This window comes from Monodelphis domestica, chromosome 5, assembly GCF_027887165.1.
Source record: "Monodelphis domestica isolate mMonDom1 chromosome 5, mMonDom1.pri, whole genome shotgun sequence".
Taxonomy (NCBI): domain Eukaryota; kingdom Metazoa; phylum Chordata; class Mammalia; order Didelphimorphia; family Didelphidae; genus Monodelphis; species Monodelphis domestica.
In genome coordinates, this window is record NC_077231.1 from 183732040 (window position 1) to 183742672 (window position 10633).

At 37.1% G+C, this 10633-nt stretch overlaps 1 long non-coding RNA gene across 1 annotated transcript; it reads right to left on the reverse strand.

Annotated features, from left to right (window-relative positions):
- Positions 1 to 324: 324 nt before the first annotated feature.
- On the reverse strand, positions 325 to 9396 carry LOC130454581 (uncharacterized). The gene is made up of 4 exons (XR_008912266.1): positions 9354 to 9396; positions 7110 to 7208; positions 3239 to 3573; positions 325 to 709 (listed from the first exon to the last, which is right to left on the reverse strand). It is a non-coding gene; the product is annotated as an uncharacterized LOC130454581 (long non-coding RNA).
- Positions 9397 to 10633: the final 1237 nt, after the last annotated feature.

Consider the following 10633-nt stretch of genomic DNA (forward strand, 5'->3'; position numbering starts at 1 on the left):
AACTACACTATACATGCTTTACACTGGTTAAACTTCTATAAGCCATGTCAAAGCTTTTACTTTTTTCTACTTCTATTTTAGAAATAAATTTATTTCAATAGGTTAGGTTAAACCCATGGTAATTGTAGACAGATTCTCCTTCCCATGTCTAGCTTTTCTTCTAATTTAGTTTTGTCTTTCACCTTTGTTCAAACTCTTCTTCAGTTTCTTTGTATATAGACAATGAATTTTTAAAAATATATTTTTTTATTATTTAGTCAATTTAGAATATTATTTCTTGGTTACAAGAATCACATTATTTCCCTCCCTCCCTTCCCCCACCCCTTACATAGCCAATGCACAATATCACTGGGTATTACATGTGTCTTTGATCATATCCCATTTCTGTTGTTGATGTTTGCACTAGGATTTTCAGCCAGTCTACATCCCCAATCATATCCCCTCAACCCATGTAATCAAGCAGTTGTTTTTCTTCAGTGTTTCCACTCCCACAGTTTTTCCCCTGAATGTGGATAGTGTCTGTTCTCATAGATCCCTCTGAGTTGTTCAGGATCACTGCATTGCCACTAATGGAGAAGTCCACTACATTCGATTGTACCAAAGTATATCAGTCTCTGTGTACAATATTCTCCTGGCTCTGCTCCTTTCGCTCTGCATCACTTCCTGGAGGTTGTTCCAGTCTCCATGGAATTCTTCCACTTTATTATTCCTTTAAGCACAATAGTATTCCATCACCAATATATACCACAATTTGTTCAGCCATTCCCCAACTGAAGGGCATTTCCTCATTTTCCAATTTTTGCCACCACAAAGAGTGCAGCTTTGAATATTCTTGTACAAGTCTTTTTCTCCATTATCTCTTTGGGGTACAGACCCAGCAGTACTATGGCTGGATCAAAGGGCAGAGAGTCTTTTAGTGCCCCTTGGGTATAGTTCCAAATTGCCCTCCAGAATGGTTGGATCAATTCACAAAGCCACCAGCGATGCATTAATATCCCAACTTTGCCACACCCCCTCCAGCATTCATTACTTTCCTTTGCTGTCATGTTAGCCAATCTGCTAGGTGTGAGGTGATACCTCAGAGTTGCTTTGATTTGCATTTCTCTGATTATAAGAGATTTAGAGCACTTTTTCATGTGCTTATTAATAGTTTTGATTTCTTTATCTGAAAATTGCCTATTCATGTCCCTTGCCCATTTATCAATTGGAGAATGGCTTGATTTTTTTGTACAATTGATTTAGCTTTTTATAAATTGGAGTAATTAGACCTTTGTCAGAGGTTTTTGTTATGAAGATTGTTTCCCATTTTGTTGCTTCCCTTCCAATTTTGGTTCCACAAAAGCTTTTTAATTTGATGTAATCAAAATTATTGATTTTACATGTTGTGATTTTATTTTTCTAGCTCTTGCTTGGTTTTAAAGTCTTTCCTTTCCCAAAGATCTGACATATATACTATTCTGTTTTCACCTAATTTACTTATAGTTTCCTTCTTTATATTCAAGTCATTCACCCATTCTGAGCTTATTTTGGTGTAGGGTGTGAGATATTGATCCAAACCCAATCTCTCCCATACTGTATTCCAATTTTCCCAGCAGTTTTTATCAAATAGTGGATTTTTGTCCCAAAAGCTGGGATCTTTGAGCTTATCATAGAGTCTCTTGCTGAGGTAACTTACCCCAAGTCTATTCCGCTGATCCTCCTTTCTGTCTCTCAGCCAGTACCATATTTTTTTGATGACCACTGCTTTATAGTATAGTTTGAGATCTAGGATTGCAAGGCCACCTTCCTTCCCTTTTTTTTTTTCATGATTTCCCTGGATATCCTTGATCTTTTGTTCTTCCATATGAACTTTGTTATTTTTTTTTCTAATTCAGTAAAAATTTTTTTTGGTAGTTCAAAAGTATGGCACTAAATAAATAATTTAATTTGGGTAGAACGGTCATTTTTATTATTTTAGCTTGTCCTACACATGAGCAATCAGTGTTTTCCCAATTGTTTAGATCTAGTTTTAATTGCGTGGAAAGTGTTTTGTAGTTGTGTTCATATAGTTCCTGTGCTTGTCTTGGCTGATAGATTCCTAAGTATTTTATATTGTCTAGGGTGATTTTAAATGGAATTTCTCTTTCTAATTCTTGCTGCTGAGATGTGTTGGAACTATATAGAAATGCTGATGACTTATGTGGGTTTATTTTGCATCCTGCAACTTTGCTAAAGTTGTTGATTATTTTGACTAGCTTTTTAGTTGATTCTCTAGGATTCTTTAAGTAGACCATGTGGAAGAGGGATACTGGAAAGGCATGCATGCAAAGGACAGAAGCTGGAGATGGGTCAGCTGTCAGTCAAATGAAGATTCAATTTGGAATATTCCTGGGAAAAGCAGTTTGGAGTCAAGCCAACAGTGACTGATTTTCTGGGACTTGGCTGAGGGCTTCTTGGCTGATGGTGGTGACTTTGAGGGAAGAAGCTGGGTTTATCTGTGAGATAATCAAGTTGGAGGTGACCTGGCTGATTTGAAGGCAGAAGAAGAAGGACAATAGTCCACTTATGTCTCTCTGACTAGCTCTGTTTCATGGAAGTGACTGAATTTCCATTTCTCTCCATATCCTCCAACCTTAGACTCAGTGTAGATAATAGGGAAACCTCCAACCCTCTTACCTCCATCTTCCATCTATTCCTATTTTCCTCAATAAACCCTTACTTGAGATAAAGAATATAAAGAATAATTCCTCTGAAACATCATAGCTCACCCTGAGTGACTTAGAAGGAGGCTGAAGAAGAAAGTGGGAGGGAAGGTGAACAGGCTGAAGAGGGAGGTTGGGAGAGACAAGGGAGGAAGAGGGAGAAAGGTGGAGGAGGGTAGGCAAAAGAAGATAATTACCTGATGTATTATCTAGTATACATCAAATATATCCCCTCCAATATTATCTATTACGATCATCATATAATATGCAAAGAGTGATAGCTTGGTCTCCTCATTGCCTACTTTAATACCGTCAATTTCTTTTTCTTCTCTAATTGCTACTGCTAGTGTTTCTAGTACAATGTTAAATAATAGAGGTGATAATGGGCATCCTTGTTTCACTCCTGATCTTATTGGAAAGTCTTCTAGTTTAGCTCAGAGATTCTAGCCACCATTGGAGGCTCAGTGCTGTGGGTGGGGGAGGGGCCCTGGGACCTTACTTCTTCCTTCCCCTTAAACCCAAGTGTTCTCAAATTCAGGCTTTCTGGGGGGGCATACCTTTTAAGTTGAGTCCAGCAGGAGGGTTCCTTAGCTCTGTCCTGTTGTTGGGTTTGATTTTCAGCCCCCTAGGAACATTTGGTTTATAATTGGCGAAGAAGGGTTTTCGGAGGTCTGAACTTTCGCTCCCTCTATGCCGCCATCTTGACTCTGCCTCTAGATGATGGATTTTGACTAATTCCCACTTCAGGAATCACTTAATTTCTTTTTGTTTGGGTTGTACTTTTGTTCTTGCCAGTTCTAGGTCTTCACTTGTTGAAGAAAGCATTCATACCACCTAGGAGTAAGGCTTTTGAGGAGTCTACAAGACTTTGAATTCTTTTTGCTTCTTAAGTCTAAACCAAATTAAAATAAAATTAGCGCCAATTAAGTGTCTTCTATGCACCAGGGCAAACTAGATGTCACAATAAAGTAAAAAATAATAATTTGGAAAGCTTGTGAGCACTACAATCAATACAATGACCTTTTGTGATTCCAAAGGACTAATAATGAAACATGATATCCATTACATAAAGGAAATAGATTTAGGGTACAGAAATATGTGTGTGTGTGTACATATATATACATATATATAATACACATATATGTAATAATATATGAAATATAATCATATAGTAATAATATAAAATATGTTTATCTATATATTTATATGTATATATGCATATTTATATGTAGTCATTAAGGAAAATAGTTTTACTTGATTATGTTATAGGAAATTAAATTTCCTTTTTTCTCCATATGGGGACATGGATGGGAGGGAAAGTAAACACATTTTTTACCTTTTAAAAATAAAGTTGGGGTGGTCTTACAGACATAAAATATTATTATATACACTTTCAGATGAGTACACTATATTGTTAGTCTAATTACACTGTCACTGTTACAAGAGATATTTCAAAGTAGGAGTAATCTGTACATGTTTGTAATGTCATAACAAAATATATCATTAAAATTTTACATAAAAGACACTTTATTCTCCCTGTGACCTTGGACAAACTACTTAACCTCTCCTTTAGTTCAGTTTTTTATCTGTAAAATGGAGAAAATAGCACCTACTTCCAGGTTTGTTGTGAGGATAAAATGAGTTGATAATTATAGTGTTTTGAAACCCTGAAAGTTTAAATAAATGCTAATCATTATTATGTACTATTCTAATAACCCCATTAAAATAAATCAATTTAATAAGCAATTATTAAGTACCTATGTGCCATGCACTGTGTTAAGTGCTAGCAATATAAATACAAAGAATGATATTACAACAACAAAAGCAAATGTATTTCATTTGGCATTATTTTTTTTACCCTTACCTTCTGTCTTAGAATCTATTGGTTCTAAGACTCTCAGTTTTCATGTCTCTTAACTGAGTGTCTTAGAATCAAAGTTATTAATTCAGTCATATAACTAGTAAGTGCTAAAAGCAAGATTTGAACCCAGATATGAATTCTAGAATTGAACCTAGATGACCAGAATTCTCTACATCATCTTTATTAAGCACATTAAAATAAAATTTATCAAGTAGTGACTGCCTTTTTACATTTTCCTTTTCATTAAAGTAAAATAGAAAGATCACTAAGTTATCATTTTTCCTAAATATAAACTTTTGATTATTAGCCCAGTTTACCTTCATAATGTGTGCTGAATGTTAGAGAAAACTATAACAAAGGACATAGAGAGAAGCTGTGGAGTTAGGTTTTCTATAGAGGCTTGGCTTTGGATCTTGATTTCTGGAACAAAGTGAAGTCCCATATTCTCACAAAATAGATGAATTTTCAGTTTCAGCTTCTCTGAACTGGAAAATTAAATCACCACCACCAAAGATGCCAGGGAAAAACACCTTTTTGTATTACTAAAGATTCGTAGAGGAAAGAAAAAGAGCTGAGACTAGAATAAAAGCCATTGTTCATTCTCTGAGTCCTGTGAAATAGATGGCCTTTGTTCATCAATACTCATTTATTTAACAAGGAAAAATGAAAGGGGGGAGGCAAACTAATATAGTACAAAGAAAAGAGGAATCAAGAGAGTTGAGTCTTTGTCTCTGCCCTAATTAGCTGCATGACCTTGAGCAATAATAAAACTTACATTTATATACTGTTTATACTATACAAAGTGCTGACATCAAGACTTTTAATCCTTTTGGGTCTATTTCCGAGCCTATAAAATCAGAATGTGAGACTACATTGTCTTTGAGGTCCCTTATAATAACAACTACTGAACTGCTTGCATGTCAGTGCTTTCTCGCTTCATTATTTGCTGTTTGTCCCTTATATAGCTTGTTGTTTGTACCTAATTGTATGCTGTCTTCTCCATTAGATAATTAGCTCACTGAGGGCAAAGACTTCGTGCCTCTTTTTGTATCTCAAGCACTTAGCATGTACTTAATATGTGTTCATTGTATTAGATTGTTTGTTGATTTGAAGAGGACTCCTTCATCTACATATCCAGGCTGAATCTTGCTCCAACTCTTTGAAGGACTCTAGTGCTCTATTGCTCATGGCCTGATGGAATTGAATCGAATTGAATTGATATGAAGGTCCGATTTTGTGGTTATTAAGGAGCAGCTATCACCAAAGGCTGGAATTGGTACAATCCAACTTGAAGCAATATCAAATTGAGTTCTTAAAGACAAAACTCTTTTTGTTTCTCAATAAAACTCCCCATATTCTTTGCTGAAAACAAGAAGAAATATTGTATGAAGGTGCCAAGGGAAACATACTTATATTATGAAGTATTTCTAACAAATATTTGGGAAGTTTAAAAGGAGGCAACTTGCTAAGTATCCCAAGAATCTCCAGGCAATCCAGCAATGTAGTGCCAGCCTTGGAAGAGAAACATTGCTCTATGTTTTCCACAACAGTCTTTCTGAAGACCAGCACAGCTGTTGGAACGCCCATTTATCAATTTCCTAATAATACAAAGGAATCCTTTCTATGGTAGGATTAATGCACAGAATAGAATTCCAGCTCTTGGGCCTTTTAATGTATACTTTATTGTCATCTTTCTGGTGCTCCTGTGAAGAATTTCAAAGGGGTAAGAAGATCTTTATGTTTATAAAGCTCTAATCATTCCACAAAGTTCAAGAAGTTTGGCAGAACTTGGAAAAACTTAAAAGTGGCAATAAAAGGTTAGCAGCAAGAATTACAAGCAACCTTGTATGGTAATACAATTTTATACTAGAACATTCTTTTCTACTCTAAGCATATCTGGGAACGTGTCCTTACTGTATAGCAGTGATGATGTTTAAAAATGCTAAAGGAGCTTGGGAGTTCTCATCAGAGGGACATTTTCAAGTGCTAATTGTGCCCAAGCTTTGGAAACACACAGTAAAGATGGGGAGGAAGGGATCTGTGCTCCCCTGTGGCAGTTTTATGAAGTCCCCATCCTCCTAACTGTTCTTTTCCTAGCACAATAAGCTCCAGCTTGCCTTGCTGAACAATTGTAAACCATACACTTAAACTAACCTGGAATGCACGCTATGTTCCAGCACGAAGCAAGTTCAGTCTGGGTCCATGCCCTCCCAAACCATGGTATCCCAAGCACTTTGATTTATGGCCAGCTTGCATGGGGGGTTTCCTAATGAATTATGTGGTGTGGGTGGAGACAGTGGTGCACAAGCACTCTGAGCAGGATTCTTCTTAATTTGTTCACAATCTGTGATGAAGGTATTTAAAATGCCAACCATAGGCTTGGAATTTTAATTCCATATCTGACTTTTTTTGGTACTCCCAAAAGGGAAGTTTTGTATCACAAACATCATATTAAAGAGAAATAAACCAGAAGTTCAGAGCTAAAAGAGACTTAAAAGGGTCATCTAGTCTGTTCACCTCCTTTTACAGAAGAGGAAACCGATCCATGGACAGAGTAAGTGACTTACCTCAGACCTCACAGGTGGTGAGTGGCAAATCTGGGATTCAAGCCCAAGTCTTCTGATTCTAAATCCAGCAGGCACTATAACACCTGCCCTCTAATAGCTCTTGAGAAGAAAAGAAAAAAAACATTTGGCCATCAGGTTGGTTTGGAATGAACAAGAATGTATTTCTAATACCCAGACTCCCATTTTTCTGATCAATGAGAGCTCCATTCTTTGAAATCCTCTAATAAAAATACCTGACATTCATATAGAATTTTAAGGTTTGTAAAACTCTTTACATAGATAGATCATAGGTCTCTAATTGGAAAGCGCCTTCAAAGCCATCAATTCAACCCCCCTCATTTTTATTGAAAAGAAAATTAGCACAAAGAAGTTGTGACTGAGCCAAGGTCTCAAAGTTAGTAAGTACTGGAGGGAAGAGTTAAACTCAAGTCTTCCTGATTCCAAGTCAAGTGAACTATCTACACTATAACACCATCTCAGCAAACCTTTGAGGTAGGTGCTTATAAAGAATGAGGACTAAGGTTTAGCTGTAGCTGGTGGGGGGCAGAGTATGCCAGCCTCTCAGGAAAACTTCCTGAGTGTGTTCATCCTTCCTCCATCAGAGAATCCCCTTGGAGTTGGCTCATTTGCATACTGGGACCCCCTTAACATTGGCTTATCTACATATTGGAGCCCCCTGAAGATGGACACCTAGTTGTTCTAGGAACATGGGATTGGGAAGGAAGCTGTCTACAGTTATACTGGGATATGTTGGTTATTGGGGACACAGAGTATAAGTAATTCTAGCTTTCTAGATTTTTAATAATAATTAAAAGAGAGGGAGAAGAAAAAAAAAGTTCTTTCAGTCAAGTGAGCAGAGCAAAGAGAGACAGACACACCTGTAGCACTTTACCAAAAGCACCAGCTCTGAAAAAAGAGCCCTGTAGCATTGGTCTATGCCAAATTTATCTCCTAAGCATCCTCATTTTAAATGAGGATGTAACTTAAAAGGATGCTGGGAATGTAGCTCTCCCTGTGATCCTTTGAGAGACCAGTCTCCCCAGTGGATCATTTTAAACATAAATTAACTAAGGTACATACAGAAAAATTCACACCATATAACAGTGCTGTTATTATTACTAGCAGCGTGGGTATTTCTGTTTTCCAGATCAGTCAACAATTTTTGTTAATTTCGTAAATGTGCCAAGAAGAGTGTTAAGTTCTGAGGATCCTAGGAAGAATATAAACATTTCTTGGCTTTAGAGGAACTCATATTTTAAATAGGGAGACAACTACAGACCTGTTATTTATAGAATAACTGAAAGATAGTCTCAAAAAGGTAAGCACTAACTTTGGGGGGCTGCAGAAAAAGACCTATTATAGAAGGTAGAATTTGAACTGATTCTTGAAGGAAGTCAGGGAAACTAAGCTAGAAGTGAAGAGAGAGACAGTCCAGACTTGGGGGAATAGCCAGTGCAAGAGCATGGAGACAGAAGAGGGAGTATTATGTGGGATGAAGAATAAGTGGACCAATTTGGGTAGATCATGGCATGCATGGAGGGGAATAAAGTGTAAAAACACTGGAAAGGTAGAAAGGAGTCAAGTTGTGCAGTTTCAAAGCTAAAGAGATCAGTGAAACTAGGTATGTAAAAGATTAAATGACTGGCCCAGGGTCAAACAGTCATTATAAAGATTTGAATTGTAAATAAGGAATTTGCCAAGAATAAGGGAGACCTGCAAAGGTTGAAAAAAATGTTTCTGGAGGGGCAATGGAACATTCAGGAGCCGGCTAGGGAAGGGAGAATTCCATGGAAAATTCAAAAAAGGAGAAACTGTTGGCCAAAGGAGTTTCTGGTCAGTCTCTTACCTAAGACTCTGGAAAGAACTGGTTAGGAGATTATCTCTTCTAATATCCTTTTTGCCGGGCTGAGCCGAAGGAAAGTGTTTTGTCCTAAACTGAAGATCACTCTGGATCACAATTTCCGCGAGGGGAACTATATCCCTTGAAAGACAGTTTTGATCCCACCATCAAAAAGTAGACATAGGGAATAGTTGACAGGGTCTCCTTGGCCCCTCTGCCCTCTACTCTCTCTCTCTCTCTCTCTCTCTCTCTCTCTCTCTCTCTCTCTCTCTCTCTCTCTCTCTCTCTCTTCTTTTCAAGAAATAAATTAGATAATTTAGATTACAGAAGAACTGTTTCAAAGTTTGTGTAATAGGAGGGAGGATTTTCAAATCCAAGAAGAAGGCTGGGAGGGGTTGACTCACCCTCTGGTCAGGTCAGGACTCCATTAAAAGGTGTCCAGCTTAGTGGAGGAAGAGGGAAGGTGCTACCCAGAAATCAGTCCCCAACAGCAGCTAGTTTTCTGGTCCTAACATCTTTCAAGCCCCCCTCTCCTTTTCTCTCTCTATTACAGAACCCAGGTCTTCTTGATTTCAAATATAGCACTATGCCTACTACAAGAGGTCAACCCATTTGTTACCTCTCCTGTTCAGAGAGAGATAGATAGGTTTTGATTTCCAATTATTTCATCTATTTCATTAGAAATGAGTTTGTAAATTGTTGAACCAGATGTGTATATGTTTATATATATATATAAATGTATATATATATATATACACACACACACATATATATACATATATATAGGTCAATCCTAATTTACAAAATGAAGTTTTAGGAACAATGCTAATATAAGCTAAGTATATTACTCAGAACAGGAAAAATATCTGAACATATACAGATAGAGTAGATAAAAAGTATCCATGAAGGGGCAGCTAGTTGGTACAGTGGACAAAGGGAGATGTGGAGTGAGGAAACCCTGAATTCAAATCCATCCTCAGGCACTTACTAGTTGTGTAACCCTGGGCAAATCACATAACCATGTTTACCACTTTCCTCATCTATAAAATGAGCTGGAAAAGAAAACTACAAACCACTCCAGTCTCTTTGCCAAGAAAATCCCAAATGAGGTCACAAAGAATAGGGCATGACTGACATGACCAAACAACAACAAAAATCCATGAGAACAGTCCCTAAATCCAAACTGCTTTTAGACTTGTCTGACCTACTCTTGATTGGTATATTCAAAGGTGGCTGGGTTTTGCTTAGCCTACATTAAAGAATCCACTTCCATTTGTCTACTTTAGTATACAACTGCCCAGTCCTTAATATCTGTAGGCTATCCAAAAACTGCCAGCTAGCTGAGACTGAACCATTTGCAGTGGTCCTGGATGTAGCTTCATTTTTCTAAACTAGATTAAAATGGAATCAGAGAAATGGCAGTGAAATGGTGCATTCACATCCTATACCCTTCTTGTATGCATGACTATGTCCACTGAATCATTTTGTGTATCAATGCTAAATCCTTTAGTTAGATCACAAAATTAATTTTGAGACTATGTTTATGTTTGCTTGAAATCCAAACCTGATTACTAGAACCACATCTTCTTCAACCATGAAAGAAATTTAAGAAATTGTTGCAAGGCTAAGTGTATTGCTCAAATAATAAACTAACAGAAACTGTTGGAACAGTTGTACTGTAACA